The following is a 22,279-nucleotide window of genomic DNA, read 5'->3' as shown; positions in this document are numbered from 1 at the left end:
TCATGTTATAACATGTATTAACTTTGGCATAAGTCATGTTTGCTTGTGTTACTCAATAAATCTTAAAAGCAAAATGACAGAAAAGCAGGATCCAAAAAAAAACCATAGGCGAAACATAACAGGATCTGCATGTTGTCTGAGGGCCCCGAAATGACAACAACACTTTAGATGCCTATAAATGTCAGTGAGAAAGACACAAAACAGAAAATCTGGAAAGGGGTTTGATAGCGCGATTACGCCCCATCTGTTTGTGTTTCTCTTCTTATCTTCTCTCTTGCTCGACGTAACTGTCTGTTAGCCTGTCTATCCTCTTATGCCTGTCCATCAGTCTTTGCTCCCTTCCATCTAAATGCCTTGTCGCTTCTCGCTAGATACCTATCTTCCTCTGCGGCAGTCTGCTTGGCTTATCCGTCTATGTCTCTCTCTCTCTTTCTGAACTTTACCCCCTAAGTAGACGCTATATGGGTTTTCCTTTACATACCGGGATGTAGCAGGTCAGCTGAGAAAATCAGAGAAGAGGTTTAATCCAAAATGATGTATGCACCATTAAAGAGATGCAATGCCAACTTTTCAACATGTCTGCAGACGTGAAGGTAAAGGATCTCCTTGGAGAGCACCTTCATGTCTGCAGACATGAAGGTATAGGTTCTCTCTCCAACGAGATCCTTTACCATGAAGGTAAAGGTTCTCCATGGAGATCCTTTACCTTCAAGGTAAAGGTGAAGGTAAAGGATCTCCTTGGAGAGCACCTTCATGTCTGCAGACATGAAGGTATAGGTTCTCTCTCCAACGAGATCCTTTACCATGAAGGTAAAGGTTCTCCATGGAGATCCTTTACCTTCAAGGTAAAGGTGAAGGTAAAGGATCTCCTTGGAGAGCACCTTCATGTCTGCAGACATGAAGGTATAGGTTCTCTCTCCAACGAGATCCTATACCTTCACCTTTACCTTGAAGGTAAAGGATCTCCATGGAGAACCTTTACCTTCATGTCTGCAGACATACAGGTAAAGGTTCTCCTTGGAGAACCTTTAAATGTTCTCCAAGGAGAACATTTAAAGAACTCATGCATTTAGAGAACCTTTAAATGTTCTCCAAGGAAAACCTTTACCTGTATGTCTGCAGACATGAAGTAAAGGTTCTCCATGGAGATCCTTTACCTTCATGTCTGCAAACATACAGGTAAAGGTTCTCCTTGGAGAACATTTAAAGGTTCTCCAAGGAGAACATTTAAAGAACTCATGCATTTAGAGAACATTTAAAGGTTCTCCAAGGAGAACCTTTACCTGTATGTTTGCAGACATGAAGTAAAGGTTCTCCATGGAGAATAGTGTTCATGTTCCTAGAGTAATAATTGAAGCTTATAAAGGTATGCAAATTTGATTTCATTTTGTGTGATTTTTTTTTTTTTGCAAACAGTGTACTATATGAAAGTGTAAATGACCTATTTTTTTGGAAATGGTGGATTTATCATTGGAGGAAAAGTCCACTCCTCATGCCTTCTCCATGCACATGGTGAATGAATCCCTGACCTGTAGGTTTTGCAACTATGAATAAAAGGGCCTCCTTTTCTGCTTAATAAAGGCCTGTTTTTCACTTAAACACCCTTTCCTTCAGCTCCACCTCCTACTCCGTAATGTACTCACACACACCCAGACACACACACACACACACGACATTGTCCTCCTACGCCTCCTTAATGCTGCCACAACAGTTGCCATGGTGTCTCGGCTCACCGGCTGTGGCAGACAGCACAGTATCAAGGACGTGTGTGTGTGCGTGTGTGTGTGTGTGTGTGTGTGTCGCAGTAGAATAACATGTGCTTATGTAGACGAACAGAGCATGTGTGAACCAGTCCTGTATCACAATGTGCCGGGGCCATGATTACACATGTATCTGATTTGAAGATGACACCCATGTATTTAATACATGGGTGTCATCATGCTCGAGGAATATTTTCAATATTCCATTTTAACAAAACGGCGTAAATGGGGCGTCCGGGTAGCGTAGTGGTCTATTCTGTTGCCTAGCAACACGGGGGTCGCAGGTTCAAATCCCCGTGTAACCTCCGGCTTGTTCGGGCGTCTCTACAGACACAATTGGTTGTGTCTGCGGGTGTGAAGCCGGATGTGGGTATGTGTCCTTGTCGGTGCTGCGGTGCCTCCTCTGGTCAGTTGGGTCACCTGTTCGAGGGGTGGGACTGGGGGGAATAGCGTGATCCTCCCATGCGCTATGTCCCCCTGGTGAAACTCCTCACTGTCAGGTGAAAAGAAGCGGCTGGCGACCCCACATGTATCGGAGGAGGCGTGTGGTAGTCTGCAGCCCTCCCCGGATCGGCAGAGGGGGCGGAGCAGCGACCGAGACGGCTCGAAAGAATTGGGGAAAAAAATCCCCCCCCCCAAAAAAGTAATAACCAGCGTAAATTACTATTTATTTATTTATTTTTGCATGTGCACGTTAAAGGACTACTTCATGCATTGCAGTCTTCACGTGTTCGTCTGCATCATCTAATGAGAAGGACCGCGTTGAGCCCAGGATGGTCTTGTGAGGTTATCTGGATCCACGTTTGCTCCAGGCCACAGTTTAAGGACTACCAGTCTGTTCCTGTTCGGTCTAACCCGTGTCCGGGTAGAAACCGACACACACGATATAGTGACTACACCGCGTCTAAGACCCCCTCAGTCTTCACCAGCATTGCACGGCTCTTCACATTCCTCCCCATCCTCCCCCTTTCCCGGGGCAAACGCCGGCCCTCCTGCAGCTTCAGGCGTATTTACGTTACTGCGAGCTGGCCGGACTGGAGAGGCTCAGAAGACTGTCTGGGAGGGGGGGGGGGGGGAGGCAAAGGAAACCGCCACTGAGCGGCGTCTCTCGCCCACGGATCTCCGGAGACGCTCCTTTAAGAGTGGGGCCTTACACCTGTTGACTGGCGGGTCTGAAAGCCGTTGTAATAACAACACAATAGTGTGTCTGTCCACTGAGGGATGTGGCCTCAGCGTGCTGCCTCCGACTCCCTCCGCTGGGGGACCGAGACTCTCTCAGCGCAACTCCATCTAAACACAGTGTGTGTGTGTGTGTGTGTGTGTGTGTGTGTGTGTGTGTGTGTGTGTGTGTGCGCGCGCGCTGACACATCTGGTTCCGTCTAAACACAGCATCATGGGTGTTCCAGTTTTTTTAAAAGCCATTTTGAGATGTTCTGAGGTTATATTTTTTCCCCTCCCCAAGTGTTTGGTTCTTTAACTGTGATGGAGAATAAGTTTATACCGTTGCATTAACACTCTCTCTGTCTCTCTTTATCACATATATGTACACACACACACACACACGCACACACACACACGCACACGCACACACACACACACAGTGTTGGCAGAGTGAAAATGTGACGTCACACGCGTTTGCGCACACACACACGTCTCCAATTCTGTCATTATTCCCTGTTTGTGTGAGTGTGTAGTGACAGAGAGAAGAGTTAGAGAGGGGGGGGTGAGAGAGCGAGCAAGAAAGAGATGAGAGAGCAAGAGAAATGAGTGAGCAAGAGAGCAAGAAAGAGAGATTGAGATAGTGAGAGAGAAAGCGAGAGAGGGAGACAGCAAAAGAGATAAGTGAGAGACTGAGAGAGAACCAGAGAGATAAATGACAGAAAGAGAGTGAGAGAGAGAGACAGCATGAGAGACAGAGCGAGAGAGATGAGTGAGAGAGAGAGAGCTAGAGAGATGAGTGACAAGAAAGAGAGTGAGAAAGAGAGAGAGAGAGAGCGAGACAGAGGTGAGTGAGAGAGAGAAATGAGAGAGCAAGGGAGAGCGAGAAAGAGTGAGACAGCGAGACAGAGCGAGTGAGATGAGAGAGAGAGAGCGAGAGATGAGTGACAGAGAGTGAGAGAGAGAGTGAGAAAGAGAGAGAGAGATGAGTGAGAGAGAGAGCGAGAGATGAGTGAGAGAGAGAGAGCGAGAGAGAAAGGAAGAGTGAGAGAGAGCGAGAGATGAGCGAGCAAGAGAGATGAGTGAGAGAGATGAGTGAGAGAGAGAGATGAGCCAGAGAGAGACAGACGGAGAGTGAGAGAAAGAGAGAGAGAGAAAGAGCGTGTGGGTGTTGGTAACAGAAATAAAACAACACTCCACTGCTTACACTTCATAAGTGCATAATGATAACAATACATACCCCCCCACACACACACACACACATTGGTTGGAAGTCAAAGCTCTGCCTCCTCAATCATATATACAGACATGCATCATTCTCTCTCTCTCTCTCTCTCTCTCTCTCTCTCTCTCTCTCTCTCTTCCCATCCTCAGTAAAGACAGTGATCCATGATGTCCAGCTAAGGGATCATTGTGTAACTACAGGGCATAAAATCAATATAACACAACGGGAATAGGGAATATTTGTCATTTTATTCCATGTGCCTGCACACATGAAATGAAACGACATATCGTTTCCCCCAGCCCACAGCACTGCAACACAAAGACAAAAACACATCCAAACTACAAAAACTACAAAAACACATATATCCAACATATTAAAAAAAAGCTTTTTTTTTCCACTGTCCAAGACAGCGAACGCCAGACAGGATGCCTGTCGGAACTGTCGGTCTGCATGGGCTAGCAGTTACCTTAGCATGCCCTGCTTCTGCTTCCTGTCAGACCGCCCTTGGTGTTATAAGAACTGCCGGTCTGCATGGGCTAGCAGTTAGCTTAGCATGCCCTGCTTCCGCCTCCTGTCAGACTGCCCTTGGTGTTATCGGAACTGCCGGTCTGCATGGGCTAGCAGTTAGCTTAGCATGCCCTGCTTCCGCCTCCTGTCAGACTGCCCTTGGTGTTATAAGAACTGCCGGTCTGCATGGGCTAGCAGTTAGCTTAGCATGCCCTGCTTCCGCCTCCTGTCAGACTGCCCTTGGTGTTATAAGAACTGCCGGTCTGCATGGGCTAGCAGTTAGCTTAGCATGCCCTGCTTCCGCCTCCTGTCAGACTGCCCTTGGTGTTATAAGAACTGTCGGTCTGCATGGGCTAGCAGTTAGCTTAGCATGCCCTGCTTCTGCCTCCTGTCAGACTGCCCTTGGTGTTATAAGAACTGCCGGTCTGCATGGGCTAGCAGTTAGCTTAGCATGCCCCGCTTCTGCCTCCTGTCAGACCACCCTCAGTGTTTCCTCTTCATTCGCAGCTCCGGGCAGGGCCGTGGTCCCTGGGCCCACAGGACGCAGCAGACCAAGCTCTCCCAGCCACCAAATGAAGACAAAAACTTACATGCAGATGTGGACAAAGACATTCGTGCACAGAAGCAGAAACATGCACAATGCTGACGTCCTCCCAAAGTTCAGACACATAAAGACAATGATGTCTCCTCACTGTCTAACTCGGCTTGTTGTTGGATTTATTGAGCCGTTTGTGGGTCGTTTTCCGAAGTTTACAAAGATCATTCTGGTGTCATATGGATTTGTCATGGAGCTCTCTGCTTTAAGTGAATGTGTAACCGCAGCAATATGCCTCCATGTTCTGCTGGATGTATTTCAATGCATATTTCATCATGGCCTAAAATAAACTGGCTAACAGCTTTATGGTGCAGGTTGGCTGCTCTAAAGAACACATAAAATTGTGTCTTGCACAATGCAGGTTCGAGGACTAAAAATGTGCAGTCATGTACGGGAACAAGGCCTGGATGACAACTTAGTTATTGTTGCATCTTCGATGACAAATGCAAGTGTCCGCGGCGTTGATGGCGAGAACCTTTTTATTTTTAGCGGCACATGAAAATGAACATGCACAGGACGGTCGTGAAACTCTGTTCTCCGTTTCCCCCGAAACGAACAAGAATGTTGTACAACTGTGTGCAAGTGTGAGCTGTGCTTCTCTGGCTCCCAGTGGGCTAGCCCACACCCGTTCCCATCGTCCCTTCCTCGCCGTCTTTCTCGCTTCTCCCATCGCCCCTTTTCTGCTCCGCCCTCTCCCTCCAACTTCATCCCCTTCCGTCTTTTCTCTTGTCCCCCCCCCCCCCCCAAGTCTCTCCATGAACACACAGGGTCACGTTTTTGTAAAGGCATGGCAGCTTTCTTGCTGCAAGGACCTCCCCGCCATCAAATATTTATATGTTTCCAACTATATATATATAAATATATATACAATCCAGTGATTAAGGTAAGTTCTTTATGAGACAGTACAAGCCTGTTTCATGCCATAAGCAATCATCAGCTGTCTCTCTCTCTATATATATATACACACACACACATTAGATATAATATTATATTATTTATAAATATATGTATAAATATATTAGATATATTATATTATATTTATATATTTTTATTATATAAAATGCAACTTGATTGATCTATTGACAATATATTACATATACACAATATATATTTTATTATACATATTATATTTATATACAATTTATATTACTTATATTTATAAATTGATATTTATATACAAATATAATACATTTATATAATATATATTATTACTATATATATATATATATATATATATATATATACACTAGGCGCCGCCCTCTGCACATATCAACCTTACAGCTTTTTACTGTACTTTTTCAGGTCTTCCCTTTCATTCCGCCTCATTTTTCCTTTTCTCTCCTCTCATATTTTGTCTCATCCTGTCTCTCTTTCTCATTCCCTTTCCTTACCCCGCCCTCATTCCACCTTCCCCTCTCTCTCTCTCTCTCTGTCTCTCTCCCCCTCTCTCTCTCTCTCTCTCCCTCTCTGTCATTGTTTAATGGGGTCAGGTCTCCTGTGAATTGTGAACTTAACTGAACCCTGATAGACATAACAAATCAGGACTCTGCTTGGACAGGCTATCCATCTGCGTGTGTGCATGTGTGCGTGCATGTGTGCATGCATGCATGCGTGTCTGTGTCCGTCTGTGAGTGCGTTTGCATCATATTCTCAACACACACACACAAATAGCTATCTTACATGGGTGTGTGTGGTCGTGTGCATCTGTGTGTTGTATGCGTTGTGCACATCCATCTCCTCCCACATCCATGTTTGCGTATGTGGGTGTAATGTTCCCGTATTTATTATCTAACCTGCGTGTGTGTACGTATTCCCATCGGCCGCGGCGGTCATCTCAGGTATGCGCGGCTCATCGGACCGGGGGCCTGAAACATATCAGATCTTTATCACAGTCAGACTGAGGCACTTCTCAATTCTTCTCAACTCCGGGCGTAAATATTTACCCGGCGGAATAAACACACTGGACCAGTGGGGACGCTTTCTCACCCAACATTAGATAAAAAAGGACAAAAAAAAAAAAAAATCTTTTATCTGTGTACAGAAAAGGGGATTGGCCTCATTCGTCAGTCGTCCGTACGTATGCGCAAAATTTGTTCTCACACACCCGTGGAATTTCTTAGCCCTCGGCGCCGCCTGACATCATAGGCGAAGCCTGAGGGTTACTTGTCATTCCTTCCCCCTGACATCTATTGTTTACCTCTTGCGACGAGCCATCACCCGGGCCTGCGAAGACATCGGCGTTGGAGCCAGTCGGTGTCTACATTCTGGGGGTTACCCAGGTCTGGGAGACGAGTTTCAGGGCTAAACTGTCCCACGGGTGTGTAAGAACCAATCTGTACTTACATAGATAGGAACAGCTGATGAGCGAGGCCGTGGTGGGCCCTCTCAGTCAATTCTGCATATATACGTCTTGGTAGGCCCTCTCTGGTAAACAGGTAGACCACATGAAGGGAGTCCGGGTAACGTGGCGGTGCCTACCAACACGGGGATCGCCGGTTCGAATCCCCGTGTTACCTCCGGCTTGGTCGGGCGTCCCTACAGACACAATTGGCCGTGTCTGCGGGTGGGAAGCCGATACCCAGGGGGAACTGGGGGGAGTAGCGTGATCCTCCCACGTGCTACACCCCCCTGGTGAAACTCCTCACTGCCAGGTGAAAAAAAGCGGCTGGCGACTCCACATCTATCGGAGGAGGCATGTGGTAGTCTGCAGCTCTCCCTGGATCGGGCAGCGAAGAAGAGTGGGGTAATTGGGGAGAAAAAGGGGGAACCCCCCCCCAAGAAAAGCAGTGAATAGCAGAGTTGTTCCTCTACAAATCCCATCATGTGCCATAAGAGATGTGCAGCTCCTGACCATTAGGTTAAACGTGGGTGCAACATAGTGAGCCAGAATGAAGACGTACAACTAGCAAAGTGGCGCCGCAACACTTGTGGTATGTTCAAGTGTGACCTCGGACCTCTTTGGAACTGCAACACGTGGGGAATTCTGATGCCCCCATCAGTTAGGAGCCTTGTTTCCATCCCCGTTTCCCCATCCAGCTCTGACGGAGAAGCACTGGCACTACGAGGCTACAAGCCGGCACGCCCCAACTGAGGCCGAGCACATGTTTGGGCATTGGAAGAAGCGACGGCGGCCTTCATAAATCCTCCCGAGGGAATAAACATTTACTTTACCACGCTCAATTGTTGGAGAAACGAACTGAAATAGTCTTCCAATGATAACAATTTCAGCAAAACCAAGTTAGGCTACTGTCAGGATTTGACAACAACAATGACAAGTGTGCGAAAATCAGACATAACACAATTAGCAAAAGACGGTTCCATCCAAAGATCGCCTGGTTACACCACCCTTCCCTTCCACAAAGAAATGATTTTTTAAATAACAATATTATTAAATAACAATATAAATATCAAATATATTATATAATAATATTTGTGAACTTATATTATTATTATATATTATTATATATTATATTAATATTACATATTTATATATAATTAGAAATTAAGAAACAATTGATAAAAATTATTAGATAATAAATAAATTATAATAAATATAAATAATAAAAAATAACGATTAAAATAATAAACCATTGATACAACTATATATATATATATATATATATATATAAATGTGAAAAGAATATTTTAGATAATTACTAAATTATTTTAAGATATTCTTATTATTTTTTTAGCATGTAAGGATGACATAATGAATGAAAATGCAAACCAGACAGTGTGATCTGGCAGATCGATCAGTCGCGTTATCAAGTCAGCAGCACAGAATTTACTCAATTCTGCAACGCCTACGATGTGAACCCGTCTCCAGCCATAACATGGCCCTGTGAGACACAAAAGGTTCACTAGCATGTCATAAAACTTCCCAGATGCATTGCTGTCAGGGACCCCACCCCTGTCCAGGGTACCCTCCTGCAGTCCAGACACACAACATACACTTGAAATCTGACAATCGGCTAACGCACGTCTCCTGGGACTCGGTCCAGTTCCTGCAGCTGAAGTGACTGGTTGATATTTTCTTGTCTCTCACGGATTTCTACTTGGAATAACGTCTAATTTTAAGTTAGCTGGGCTTTTTTTTTATTATTGCTATCATGTCAGTGTTTAGGCATTGTCCAGATGCGGGGGTAAACTGTCCAGTCGCCTCAGCATTGTTGCCCTGATAGCGCTCTTTCACCGTACTTTAAACATTTACGTTGTCTCGATTTGGATTTGACCACTGAAATATCTAAATTTGGAAAAAGAAACGTAAACTGAAGGTTTTACCCCCACGCGCACACCCGCGTGCACAGAGACCCCCAGCCGCACACACAAACACGCGCGTGCACACGCGGACGCGCGCACACACACGGACCGCATGCTTCCACTCAAATACACAAAGGATTTGTGTTTTGAAGAGGCTCTTGATTTCCTGGAAAGTATTGTTATGTGGTTAAATTTTGAGCTTTACCAGGCAGACGGTCTACGTGTGTGTGTGTGTGTGTGTGTATTTGGGTGGAGGCACAAGATGAGAGCAGGAAAGAAAGGAAGAAGAACAAGAGACGGGGTTTGACAGATCCATCTCTCTCTCTCTCTCTCTCAGGAATGCGGCAGGAATCCAAGCTCGACTCCCCCGTTAGCTCCACCCACACTTCCACCATCAGGCTAAACACGCTCAGACAGACGCACATGCATATAGAGACCGTCCCCGGACTACGGACGAGTTCCGTTTTTGAGTCGGTTCTTATGTCGATATGTAAGTCGGATCTGTATGTAAATCGGATTGGTATGTAAGTCGGATTTGTATGCAAGTCGGAACAGTTACGTACAGTTCACATCTAGCGTCAGTTAGTCAAATATTTGTCTTAGTATACAGTATATATTTTACCTAAAACATCATGAATATAATAATGCAGTAATGGTAACAAATGTAACTACAGTACAGTATTTATAATTGAGAGAGAGAATGTGTGTATAGGTATAAAAAACATTAAAGAATATTTTCGTATACTTCCGGCGGCAGCCATACCAACATGTACCCTGGCTCTGCCAAATGACGGAAGCTAAGCAGGTATGGGCTTGGCTAGCTAGCACTTGGATGGGAGACATCCCGGGAAAACTGAGATGCTGCCAGAGTTGGCGTTGGTGGGCCAATAGGGGGCAGTCTTGCCTCTGGTCCTAATTTCTACTACTACTTTCGGGGTCCACACAGCGGATCAACCGTTTCCATCTCTTTCTTTCCTCTGCATCTTCCTCTGCCACACCAGCCACCTGCATGTCCTCCCTCACCACATCCATAAACCTCCTCTTTGGCCTTCCTCTTTTCCTCTACCCTGGCAGCTCCATATTCAGCATCCTTCTCCCAATATACCCAGCATCTCTCCTCCACACGTTCAAGCCATCTCAATCTTGCCTCTCTTGCTTTGTCGCCAAACCGTCCAACCTGAGATGTCCCTCTAATATAATCGTTCCTAATCCTGTCCTTCTTCGTCACTCCGAATGAAAATCTTAGCATCTTCAACTCTGCCACCTCCAGCTCCTCCTCCTGTCTTTTCATCAGTGCCACTGTCTCCAAACCATACAACATAGCTGGTCTCACTACCATCTTGTAAACCTTCCCTTTAACTCTTGCCGGTACCCTTCTGTCACAAATCACTCCTGACACTCTTCTCCACCCACTCCACCCTGCCTGCACTCTCTTCTTCACCTCTCTTCTGCACTCCCCGTTACTTTGGAACTTTGGACAGTCCTCTGGTCCTAATAAACACAACAAATACCAAATCCCAATGCCCCAGTGCAGTGATGGGGACACTGAGCTGTGGGAGATGTCGTCCTTCGGATGACACGTTAAACCGAGGTCCTGACTCACTGTGGTCATTAAAGATCTCATGGCACTAATAGCAAAGAGTAGCGGGGGTCCCCTGGTGTCCTGGCCAACTTCCCAACATGGCTCTCTCCATCTGGCCACCTAATCATTCCCCCATGTAAGTGGCTCAGTGATTCCTCCCTCCCCACCTCAAGCTGATGTGTGGTGAGCGTTCTGGTGCAAAATGGCTGCCGTGCATCACCCAGGTGGGTGCTACATACCTTTTATAACACCTTTTATGACTTTTTATTAATCACGTCTCTCTCAACACTTTTTTGACCACTTCTTTTTTAAGATTTCCCAAGGGGCTTAGAGCCTGTATGTTTGTTAAATTCGAAAACGTATTGCATAATGATATCAGCTCCCTCACAACTTGAATATATATATATGCATTTTACTTCACTACATTTTAAAAGACTTCAGGGGTAATTTGATAAGGACACGATGAGCCACTTGCTTAAACTGCCCCTGTACTAAGACATTTTAACTCGACAACCAATATTTTTGACAAATCCGCACACACAGGGTCACAATTATGTTGTATTGCAGCTTTCTGAGCCTTAAACTGCTACATAAATAAAACTCCAAACTTATCGACTTGTGCAAATGTACCAGGAGCTAGATACTAGGTGTACCATGGAGCAATTACTTGACGATACCAAAATTGGGGAAAAAAACTCTGGAAAAAAAGGGGAAAAAAGGTCTTCATCAATATTTATGTGAACTGCTCTTATCCAGACTTGACTATGTTTCCACATGGCTTTGACTTTCCCTGGACAGATTTCAATAGAAAGACTAGCTGGCACCGACACGCATGTCGAATGCAAGACAAGTCACATATGCCAAAGTTAACTCTCGGGTTCATCGCAGCAGCGTGAGGATTTGAAGCCAGTTTAAACTGTCAAGTCACGTTTATTTGTGCAGCCCAAATTCACAAGGCAGTCCCTAAGGGCTTTACAATCAGTATAGTATAAAACAGCATACGACATGCGACACCCTTTATCCTTGGATCCTGGACCCGAATGAGGAAAAAACAATATGAGAAAAACCTTACCAGGAAAAAAAAATATGGGAGAAGCCTCAGGAAGAATAACAGAGGAGGGATCCCTCTTCCAGGACGGACAGACATGCAATAGGTGTCAAATGCACAAAATACACAAAGACAACAGAAGCATAATGACACATAATAGATTACACAGAGAAAGGCAATGTAGAATACATACAGTTAAAGGGGCCGTGGGTAAGAATTTTAGCTTATAACATCCAAAAATTAACTAAAATTATCAACAGAATCCGAAGAAATAAGTTTTGACGTTATGCCTAACACTGTGTATTGTGGTGCAGAGATAGCTACTGAAGCTGGCAAGCTAACCAGCTAGCCCCAGCCCCTCCCGTCTCACAATACCACTTCGTACCTCAAGAGGCGATAGTGAGTCACTGTAGCGTCCAGTCTGCCCTCAGTCCAACGTGAGAAGAAGAGGAAGTAGCGCTGCTATGAGGGAACTGGCGCGCACCCTCCACACAAACTCTCCTATCTCAAAAACTATACAGTGCACAGTTTAGATGTTTACATCACGAGTACCACAGGAAGTCTGCAAACATTTTGATGCATCATGTGTCCGAATAGAGGGAGATTTGAGGGCCTTACAGCAATGTAAATACAGCGGAAACTTGGAAGACTGCTAGAGCGCGTCTTGTACGGTCATGCAACGTTAGTCTGAGACGCGCACCAGAGGAGGCGCTAGTGCAGCGACCAGCACCCGCACCCGCATCCGCACCCGCAGACACGGCCAGTTGTGTCTGTAGGGACGCCCTACCAAGCTGGAGGTAACGCGGGGATTCGAACCGGCGATTCCCGGTTTGGTAGGCAACGGAACAGTCCGCTGCGCCACCCGGACGCCCCTCGTCTCCCTCTTTCCTGCACGGAATCCCTGCAAACCGCTCCACTGCAGTATTTACATCGTTCAGTCGTTATCAGCAACAAAGACGCACGTGCGCGCGCATGCGCATATGAACATACATAGGTAGCAGGCTAGCTAGTGCGCCATAGCGTCTACAGTCAACCATATGGCGGTACTGTGTATTTTGCAAGCACAGCAGAGCAACACACTGACATAACCACCGACGTAGGGCTGCAAAATGACGAATGAACACAGGCGTTGGCCATGCGCAGATCTGAACAACAAACCCCCTTTAATAATTTAAACTACTAACAAGACACGTTAGCCCCTAGCTAACGGGTCTGACCCTTTAGCCGAGCGGTTAGTGATGTCGCCTTGTGGTGCAGTACACCCCGTATCGAATCCCGCACCGGGAAAGAAAACAACCGGTTACATTGGTGGCAGCGGTGGGGGGGATCCGGAAGTGTGCAGATCCTCAGAAGTCTCTTCGGAGCGCGGGAAGAACAAGGCGAGGGCGCGCTTCCGGGGAAGGTGACGACTGTAAACTACTAATAAGACACGTTAGCCCCTAGCTAGCGGGTCTGACCCTTTAGCCGAGCGGTTAGTGATGTCGCCTTGTGGTGCAGTACACCCCGTATCGAATCCCGCACCGGGCAAGAAGATAACCGGTTACAATAACAACACTCAGAGAAGAAGAAAACAACAACAACATTAAAGGGGGACGGCTAATCCCCAGCGGGCCGCATGGTCGTCCACATTCTTGCTCCATAATCAGCGGGCCGAACCTGAACATCGTTCCCTTAATGTCTGCGCCTTTTTGTTGGGGGTCTTCTTTAATAAGGGAACGACTCCGTCAACCTAAAGGGCGCAGGACGCATAATCACGTGTGTGGGTGGAGGTATTCTTGAACTTTCTTTTGAGAGAGCGCGCACGCACACAGTGTGTGTGTAAGACTAGAGTTAGTCATTTCAGAGCCTATTAAATCTCCATTAACACACAGCCTCCCTGCTAAGTAGAGCTAATCGAACCCAGGTGTGTGTGTGTGTGTGTGTGTGTGTGTGTGTGTGTGTGTGTGTGTGTGTTTCTGTGCATGTCTACGTGCACGCCAGCGCTGGATGCCATTTGCCCCCCCATCACTTTTCTCCCTTGTTTTCGCTCCGTCTTTTTCTTTCGCCCCCACTAACGCTCTCCCACTCCCCCAAACATACCTCAGCCCGAGCAGGGCCACTCGACCCCCCCACACACACACACACACACTCCCCCTCAAAGCCCGGCGGCACCATGCTCCTCCAATTAGGTCGGATAGCAGCAAATTGGCGCCCTCGGTGGGAAACTGATGTGACAAACCTCTCTGTTAATCTCGTTAAAGACAGTCACCCCCCCCCTACCGTCATCCGGACCCCTGGTCGGAACGGCCGTGGATTTCAACTCCCGCTGCAAACATTTTGACTCCCTTCATCGTCGATTACCAGGATGCGATTCGGTACTTGGTGCGTGTATTCTAGGTGGTATGGGGTCTTAACTCACAGTAAAGAGGAGAGGGGAGGTTTTCCAAGTTCGTTTTCCAGTCCAGTTGAAACACGGGCGGATCCAGGATCCCATAATTTGATGAAAACATCAAAATTGATTCAGTGGGGGGTGGCCAGGTAGCGTGGCGGTGTATTCTGCTGCCTACCAACACGGAGATCGCCGGTTCGAATCCCCGTGTTGCCTCCGGCTTGGTCGGGCGTCCCTGCGGATGCTATTGGCCGTGTCTGCGGGTGGGAGGCCGGATGTGGGTATGTGTCCTGATCTCTGCACTAGCGCCTCCTCTGGTCGGCCGGGGCGCCTGTTGGGGGGGGGGGGGAATAGCGTGATCCTCCCACGCACCACGTCCGCCTGGTGAAACTCCTCACTGTCAGGTGAAAAGAAGCGGCTGGCGACTCCACATGTATCGGAGGAGGCGTGCGGTAGTCTGCAGCCCTCCCCGGATCGGCAGAGGGGGATGGCTCGGACGAGTGGGGTAACTGGATGGGTACAATTGGGGAGAAAAAGGAGGGGGGGGGGATCAAAAAAAAAAAAGGATTCGCTGTAGTGTGAGTACGTGCCCGCCCGCGCGTGCATATTGAGTTTATGGGTTTATTTTTGTGAGCTTTTCTTTTTTTACAGTCTCCCAGCTTGATTCACGATGCTAGCCTAATAAATCAAACTGAGTAGGTGAGAAGGAGAGAGAACAGACAGAAGGAAAGACAGAGTAAAGTTGGGGATGGAGACAGCCAGGCACATAATAAAGAGCATTTGCTTGGCACACACAGCCTAGAATAATAATAATAATAATAATAAAAAAGCTCATGCTCTGTTCATTTGAGCACCTGAATAATGAGGCTTGCAGACAATAGACCCCTGACAAGCCAACCAGATGAATAGGGACGTGAACTGAACAGATGCAGAGATAAAAAAGATAAAACGCGAGGTGATGCATATCTTACAGCGAACCCTGGATAAACGCATGCAGAAATACATAACCGAATGCCAAAAAGGCACAAATCAGGCCCCTAAAATAGCCCTTTAAAATTTTACAACATTGTACGGTCCCAAGTGTTTCATAATCCGCCCAGATACAGGACCTCCTGGACTGGAGCAACAATGTGGTCATGTTCAGGCCGTCTATCGGCCTTTTGTATGAGGCTTTCTACCATGTTTGCAGTAGATTGTGGCGAATGTATTTAACTAGCATGCAGAGTGAGAGCAGAAATACGCAAACACACATGCACGCACGCACACACACGCACAAACTATACCCCCCCAACCCATAACCCCTGAATTTGCATTCCTAACCTTACCCATGACACAACTTTAACTTTGCACAAATTGCAACCTAATGCTAACCCAACCTAATATTCACCTAATGCTAACCTAATGCTAATCTAAACTAATGCTAACCTAACCTAATGGTAACCTAATGGTACCCTAATGCTAACCTAAGCTAATGCTAACATCATGCTAATCTAACCTCGTGCTGACCTAATGCTAACCTAAACTAATGCTAACCTAAACTAATGCTAACCCAACCTAATTGGACTCAAATGCAACCCTGTGCTAATATCAACTTGACACTCATTAGGAAAGAAAATGTGGAAAGAACAAAAACTCCGTTTAAACAAAGACAGCTGTCCAGAAACATCCGGGGAAAAAAAGTCTCGACCAACTAAACCGACATAATCAATTTAAGATCGCCAGCTCTCCCGGGTCAGATTCCCGTTAGAGGATTTTGTGTCACACCAAATTTCAACAAAACACATGCGCGCACGCACACACACACACACACACACACACAAACACAAACACAAGCTCAGTCAACACACCCGAACCCAAACACATGCACACACATTAAGTCTTCTGGGAAGGGATTCTGCAGGTGGGAATATGATATGTGCTTGGAAGTGACGGCCTTCCCTACCGCGTGTGTGTGTGTGTGTGTGTGTGTGTGTGTGTGTGTGTGTGTGTGTGTGTGTGTGTGTGTGTGTGTGTGTGTGTGTGTGTATGTGTATGTGTGGACAAAGAAAGGAAAAGAGCGTCAGAGGCCGTGTGCCAGTGCATTAGTGACAGTACAAACAACACACTCCGCTGGAGAACTCTTACGAGCAGCCTTCACAGGCCTATAATAATATTAAAGTAGAACACCCCCCCCACACACACACACACACACACACACACACACATACATACACACTCACACACACACACACACTTACCAGAAGACCTTATTAGTGTTGGACGTCACCAGTAAAATGTTTTTAAAGGTGACAAGGGAGACAGATTATATATAGAAAGAGCTGTTGCAGACAAGCAGCAAATGACTTGACATTTGAAGTGCACTCAAATCCACTACTCAAGGAGGTCTACTGTTGAGGCTAGCCGCCATTGTTGATCAACTGAAAACAATGAAAAACGAGTTTACTGGGCATCCGGGTGGCGTAGCGGTCTATTCCGTTGCCTACCGACACGGGGATGGCCGGTTCGAATCCCCGCGTTACCTCCGGCTTGGTCGGGCGTCCCTACAGACACAATCGACTCTGTGCATGACCGACTTCCGGTTTCCACCGCAATTATGAGGATACTCATCCTCATAATTGAAACTTTACACCCGTTTGCTGGTAGGCGCGGGGGAAAGCTTGTCGACAGTTCAACGGCGAACGCCAGGAAACAGGAAGCTGGCACGACCGCTGCGGTAGATAGTACCGGAAGTCAGTGGACGACAGTTATGCACAGAGCCCATTGGCCGTGTCTGCGGGTGGGAGGCCGGATGTGGGTACGTGTCCTGGTCGCTGCACTAGCGCCTCCTCTGGTCGGTCGGGGCGCCTGTTCAGGGGGGGGGGAGAACTGGGTGGGGGGGGGGCAGCGTGATCCTCCCACCTGTCAGGTGAAAAGAAGCGGCTGGCGACTCCCACGTGTTTCGGAGGAGGCGTGTGTGTAGTCTGCAGGGGGTGGAGCAGCGACGGCTCGGGGGGGAGTGGGGTAATCGGGCCGGATACAATTGGGGAGAAAAAAAGCCACAAAAAAAAGAAAGTTTATTAACACTTGTTATTGCCACTAAGACGGAATTGCTGTATTTGCAATGCGACGCTTCCAAGTCATGTAACGGTCACACGTGACTGTTTTGTGGTTAACTTGTCGCTCACAGCAGCCTGCAAACACAGCATCAAACGCTTCTTCACTTTCGTGTGGTTAATTAGTTTCCCTGTTTGCGTTTTCACAATGCATTTAAATGCGCTGGCCCGGTCCCCTGCGCCGTGCAACATCCGCTATCATTTATAAACGGAAAAATTACATTTTTGCTAGACACAAATGACAGTAAAAGACTAAAAGAGACAGATGTGCGCAGCTGTGACTGGCCCACAACACAGACCACCCACGTTCGGCCGCGGCTCACCACTGACGTGCGCGCGTGCGCGCGCGCGCAAAGGGCACGTCGTGTTTGTGCAAGTTTTGTTAGTGTTGTTTTTTCCTTTGCCATATGTGTGTTTGAAAACCCTGCATCTGTTTTACTCTGTATATGTTCCAAGGCTGCGCTCACTAGAAACTAAAGAGACGAAGCTAGCACCCTCTGCTGGCTATACATGCTCTCTACAGCTAATTTAGATGGACTCTTAAAAGTCAGTATTTTATAATTCCACTAGATGGCAAACAACACTTTGCCTTTCTGTGAAGTGGCACTTTTATCCATTTTATTTTATTTTGCTTATTTTATTCATTTTTAATTAATTTTTAATTAATCGAAAATATTTTAAACCTTATTCTGTTAATTTTGATGAACTCTTAAGTCGGTATTTTATAATTCCCCTACCTGGCATACAACACCTTGCCCTTCTGTAAAGTAGTACTGTTTGTTTTGTTAATTTTTAGTTGATTTTTTAAAATTAGTATTTAATTACTTAATCAAAATATTTTTTACTTTTATTTTGTTAATTTTGACGGACTCTTAAGTCAGTATCTTGTGATTCCACTAGATGGCACACAACACCTTGCCTTCCTTTGAGTTGAGTAGAGCGCTTCATCACCTGTACTGCATGGCGGGTCGGTTTTCTGTCTCAATGAATTTACCAACCACTGTTCTGCCGACGAGATTAGAGCGTATAGATTATGACTAATTGATGACTTAACTGATTATGACTAATGACTATTGCAAACTGTTCTCTTCTCTCACGTGTATGCTCTCTCTCTCTGAGTGATGTCTTCTCCTCTCTCTTCTTCTGTGTGTGAATGGTGCCATGTGAGTCTCCCTTGCGTGCACGTGCAGTCGGTCCTCCTCCCAGGTCTCCATTTGGACACAGCCTGGCATTCCCCTCATCACATTTTCTTTTTATACATCTTATAAATCCCTATAATTGTTTTTACATGATGATGCTGGTCGCGTGGCTTGGGTCCTGGACGTTTCCGGTGGCGTCTGGACACTGCCTGGCATCCTGCACGTCATATTCTTCATAAATTGTATAAGTCCATTATAATTCTGTTTATCCTCTTTCAGTGTTGTGTTGTGTGAATTGTGTAAACACAACATCCATTGGAAGAGAGGTCCCTCCTCTGTTGCTCTCTCTGAGGGTCCTCCTAGCTTTTCTCCTTGTTAAAGGTTTTTGTTTTAGGGAGTTGTTCCTTATCCGATGTTCCTTATCCAATCAGAGGGTCTAAGGACAGGATGCTGTGTTGCTGTTAAGCCCACTAAGGCAAATTTGTGATGTGTGATATTGGGCGATACAAATAAAATTGACTTGACTTGACTTTCTTTAAAGTAGCGCTTTCCTTTTTCTGTTTATTTTGTTAATTTTTTGTTACATTTTTAATTTTATTTTGTTAATATTGACGGACTCTTAAATCAGTGTTTTATAATTCCACTAGATGGCACACAACACCTTGCCTTTCTGTAAAGTAGTACCTTTATTTTGTTTGTTTATTTATTTATTTTTCTTTTCAGAGAAGCTAATATTTCCAGGCTCAGTATGCACCCATGCATGTAGTATGTGTGTATGCATATGTCTCTATCCATCAACTATGTGCAGGCATTCACATTCAAAACTGCACTATTGCTACACCCGTTAGTTAGCCAGCATGCACCTTTCACAGAATAAGACAGTAAAAGTATGAAAACTGAACAATTGCAAATCAACGTGCGCGCGCGCGTGCACGCACGCACACCTGCATCCAGCACCATCCCCCCTGCCTCGTCTCTGGGACGTCAGCGTGTCAACCCACTGAGCTATTTCTCTATTTTTAGCCGCGGAGCTCCGACTGCGTCTAAAATGCCCCCTCGTCTCGAACCCTGTTCCTTCCACGATGTCTCCACAGATTGTGTGTGTGTGTGTGTGGGTACGGGGGGTGATTGGGGGGAGGGGGTTGCTGTGTTTTAGGGTCTCCCCAGCCAACTCTCGTTGTCCTTCCCTTGCCTGGAGTCATAGTTATATTTAAACAGTTCAGTCTCGGGGAGGTTATCGGGTGTGCGAAGGGCTGAAATTAAGCAAAGAAAATCAGACGTCCATTTCTCCCCCCCCCCCCCCCACGTTGTTCTTGGCACGGCTCGGCCCCGCCGTTGTGCTGTTTAATCTGAAATCTGTACGAGAAGTTTGCTTTGGCAGTGGCTCCGTGACCTATTTTTCCCCCCCTTCCCTCGGAATATATAATTAGATGACTCTCACAAGTGTTATGTCCACTGGAAAAATCCAATGCACTTTGGCATCGGCCCTAATGGCACCCTACGAGACTTAAAGACCCTCTTCTGATGCCCGGCGCAGGCTGCGGCGGACCAGACTGTTTATTATCCGGCGGATGCGCCGCGTGACACCGGAGCGTCTGACCGACGTGTTCGGGCAATGCGTTTCCTTTACGCAACAGTGACCCACTGACCCACAAAGAGACTCGGAGCAGATGTTCTGCGTTTCTGCGACAAATCTAATATCGCTACGGCACCAGGCCCATCGTTTGCCGCTTTATTGAATTTGAAAGAATATTAAAATCCGCCCCCCCCTCCTTTATTAGTTTACATCCAGCAGGCTACAGAGGCACCAGGGTGTTTATGTTGCGCACGGTTAAAAAAAAATAGAGGCGTTAAAGCTGCAGCAGGTAACATGAACGTCCCAACGCAAACCCCTCCGCCCGGTAGCGATATTATGAACCCTACATAGGCCTCGCCAAAATCCCGTTTCTGGCTTTGTCACGTGTGCGCCACCGTAGCAACGCGAAAATATGTTGTTATGGGGTTAGCGCTCATCAAGGAAACGCTGTACACCCACAATTTAACCTGTCTAAGTTATCCACAATCAACATTAACGTTTTTAACTCAATCTTTGCTTGCTCCACGTTTGAGCATAGGATACTTCACCCCTTATCATGACTACAAACAAAACGAGCTCCTATATTGTAGTAATATGACTTTTACATTTATACACAGGTAACAACTTACTGATCAGCTTTCTTAAATGTGAGAAAGTCTATTTATTAGATATATGTTCATGTTCAGACAACTAACGTTACTTACCTCCGTTCTGTTGTTGACAGCCAGCAGTCCAAAATTACAAAAGCAGCCAGCTGTCCAAAATTGCGAAAAATACAAAATTACAAAATTGAAGGTAGCTAACGTTAGCTTTGCTTCGCACCGAGTTGATAGTTGATTGTTTCCTTAGCAACGCAGCGGAAATCCGGCGTCCGTTCGCGAGATTTGGGACAGGGTACGGGATTTTGGCGAGGGCTATGTAGGGTTCATAATATCGCCGCCCGGTATCACTCCGCTAAACCCCTCCCATCAAATGGAAGACGCCAAGCCCCGCCCATCAAGTGGAAGACGCTAAGCCCCGCCTATCAAATGGAAGCCAAGAAGCCCCGCCTATCAAATGGAAGCCAATAAGCCCCGCCCATCAAATGGAACACGCTAAGCCCCCGCCCATCAAATGGAACACGCTAAGCCCCGCCTATCAAATGGAAGCCGATAAGCCCCGCCCATCAATTGGAAGACGCTAAGTCCCGCCCATCAAATAGAAGCCAATAAGCCCCGCCCGTCAAATGGAAGAAGAAGAAGAATCCATGGTACAACCGGGAAATGTCAGTGAGACTCAAGAAACTTGTATCGTAGTTGATCGTAGGTACATTGGAGAGAGTAGGTCGAGACGTTTATTCCGAAGCGAGACGTGCACTTTCAGGACGAGTGTCCAATTCAGTTCACGGAGAGGGCGTTCCTATTGGCTGTTCCACAAATGCGAGGTGAACGTGTCCACCCTGCCCCGCCAGTCTCTCGTGGTTGAACCCTAAAAAAGTAACAAGATGGCTGCTTCAGATGAACAATATTAGTGCAAGGAAGAGACTCGCTGACAAACAAAAAAAACCAAAAACATGTTTACATGGCTAGATTAAGGGCGGCCAGGTGGCGCAGTAGTTAGAGCGGTCGCCTCACCCCACCACCACCCCCCACGTGTTTCCATGCGGCACTGCAGTTTCCGCTGCTGTCGCAAAGACAATCGGATCGCTTTCCGTTCATTAGCAGCCTGGCTACTGTCCAAAGCGAGCAACAACGGTGAGAATCCCAATTTGAACCAGAGACCCCGACCTCAGCGCTGTGGTGAAGGCGGAGTGAAACATCCGGTGGTGTTAATTAGCAGGCAGGTTGTGCTACTTACTGATCAAGCAGGGATAACGCCAACGGAAAGCCGGGTTGGGACGCCCTCAAGTCCCGGAGCTCTCTGCATCGGGCGGATCCGAGGTTCACTCTTGGTTCGTCTCGTCTTCTATCGCTCTCCCTCTTCGCCTTCT

Source organism: Lampris incognitus, chromosome 21 (genome assembly GCF_029633865.1).
Source record: "Lampris incognitus isolate fLamInc1 chromosome 21, fLamInc1.hap2, whole genome shotgun sequence".
NCBI classification, from domain to species: domain Eukaryota; kingdom Metazoa; phylum Chordata; class Actinopteri; order Lampriformes; family Lampridae; genus Lampris; species Lampris incognitus.
This window is presented reverse-complemented; position numbering follows the sequence as displayed.